This window comes from Morus notabilis, unplaced genomic scaffold, assembly GCF_000414095.1.
Source record: "Morus notabilis unplaced genomic scaffold, ASM41409v2 Scaffold8395, whole genome shotgun sequence".
In the NCBI taxonomy this organism is placed as follows: Eukaryota; Viridiplantae; Streptophyta; class Magnoliopsida; order Rosales; family Moraceae; genus Morus; species Morus notabilis.
The window spans coordinates 1-1,449 of NW_010360409.1; the positions used below are offsets into that span (position 1 = coordinate 1).

Sequence of the window (1,449 nt, forward strand, 5' to 3'; positions counted from 1 at the left end):
TTTTTTTTTTTATCTAGGAAGAAGATCGGTGATCTTGATGATTTTTTTTTATAAGGACAAAAACTTCATTTAAAAAGAGAAAAATTACAATACGAATGAAGTTTCAAGATGGTTGAGAGAAACATCTTCAACAGATAGCAATTGATCGAGTTGTCGATTGATTTTGTGTTTCTGAGGGATTTTGGTGTGAATTTTATTTTATTTTTGTCGATTTTGTTGCAGTTGAGAGCTGGAAATGTTATTGAGAAGAAAGGTGATTGTAGTTTCTTGTTTGGATTCCTGTTCTGATGAAAACCTTTATACTGACAAAGATTTCTTTTTTGTTTTGGACAAAAAATAAATAAATTTCGTTTAATGATAATGGCGGAAATACTTGCATCAGATCGAATTTACGAGGTAAAATTGAAGTTGTTTTGTATAAAATTCATTTTATTCCACTGTCAGCTATGTATAAGCGCTTTTTTGGGTTTTATATATATATAGGTCTTGAAAGTTGATCATTCGCATGAAGGAAGGGGGAAAGCTACCATAAAGGTGCATTTTTGAACTTCTTGGTTTGTCTTATTGGCAAAAGGATTAAGAGTTTACTTTTGATGCTATATTAATCTTTCTTTTATTAATGAAATGAGTTGTTAAGTTCTACTATTTCTGGAATACAGCATTGCTATTTAAGATGGTATAATAGTTATAGAACCTAAGGGGACGTTTGGTTGGAAGATTCAAACCATGATTTGAATCATGGTTCATGATTCGCTACAGTATTTTCTCTCACAAAAAATACACGTAAATCGAAAATGGTTTTAATCACATGATTCTAATCCATGAACCAAACGTCTTCTTAAATATTTTCGTTCCACTATCAAGTTATTAGCTGAGTGTTAAGAAAGGAGCCCACAAGGAATGAAAACTAAATTTAAGCGTGGATGCAATTAGAAGGAAACCTTGAGGCTGATTGATCAGTTTTTTCGGTTCGTATCTAAATCAATTCTAGTTCCACTTGGGAAGTATTTGTTTAGTAATTGCTCAACAACCTTACTTTGAGACTGATGTAGCGGAAACGTTATAAAAATAGAAAAAAGATGATAAATTCATAAGATTTGTTGATTCAACTAAAATAGATATTATAAGGATAACTACCTCCCTAAAATCCCAACACCTAAATGTGAATAATCTCAATCTAATCAACATAATTTTAAATTAAAAAAATATCTAATAATAATTCAAAATTTACATAGGGACCGTTTGGAAGGTATATTCAGACCATGATTCTTGATTCTAACGTTTGAAATTCAAATTTTTTGTGAGAGAAAAACACTGTAGCTGTTAGGCCCCCGGTAAGGAAAGTCTATGTGAGAAGGGCCAAGAGGGGTAATGTTGTGGGCCTGGACCTAAATGAAGTGGGTTAGGCTAAGGAGGTGGGAAGTCCACCTGGGGATCCGAGAATGGTCT

At 32.5% G+C, this 1,449-nt stretch overlaps 1 long non-coding RNA gene across 1 annotated transcript; it reads left to right on the plus strand.

Annotated features, from left to right (window-relative positions):
* Window positions 1–213: 213 nt before the first annotated feature.
* On the plus strand, window positions 214–536 carry LOC112091282. Its single transcript, XR_002902072.1, has 3 exons — window positions 214–253; window positions 383–396; window positions 484–536. It is a non-coding gene; the product is annotated as an uncharacterized LOC112091282 (long non-coding RNA).
* Window positions 537–1,449: the final 913 nt, after the last annotated feature.